Genomic DNA, 627 nt, shown 5'->3' with positions numbered 1-627 from the left:
GTCCAGTGTGTCTCGTCCTTCACACCAGTGTCCCCTGCTGAGGGACTGCTGACTTGTCCCTGGCAGTGATCAGTCTCATTCTGCAGCAGGATGCCTGTTACTCCCCAGGGAGCGGGAAGGAAAGGCAGTAGCCAGCAGTGTTGGAGCGGGAGAAATTCCTCTCCACATATTTTAATGCTTTGGGCCACGCTGTTAGCAGTGTGTGTATTTGTGTACAGACCCAGCCCATTATCATTTGGGAGTCTTGCTTAAGAAACAGGTGAAAAGCTGTGGATAGCCAGCTGTTCCACTGTGCTGCTGCATTTGTGCAGAAGTCTTGATGAGAGCACTCGACTTACTGCCTTGCATGTAACTGTCTTTACATGTTCATGTGAAGCCAGGCTTGGGAGAGTTTCTTTTAGGACATTATTCCAATTGTGGAGAAGACTGAAAGGAAATGTTTTTAAGTGTGGTGGCATAGATGCAGCTTCTCAGTGATGAAGGAATTTTAGTATCTTCAAGTAACAAGCCAAAATACCCTGTGTCACACTCTTGAAATAACTGGACCTGGCAGGCAGTCCTACACCCTGAGCTGGCAGAGAAAGAAAGTTTAGGGCAAGAGTCTGGGCAGACTGTGTCAGTCTCACA

The sequence above is a fragment of the Hirundo rustica genome, chromosome 2 (assembly GCF_015227805.2).
Source record: "Hirundo rustica isolate bHirRus1 chromosome 2, bHirRus1.pri.v3, whole genome shotgun sequence".
NCBI lineage: Eukaryota > Metazoa > Chordata > Aves > Passeriformes > Hirundinidae > Hirundo > Hirundo rustica.
This window is presented reverse-complemented; position numbering follows the sequence as displayed.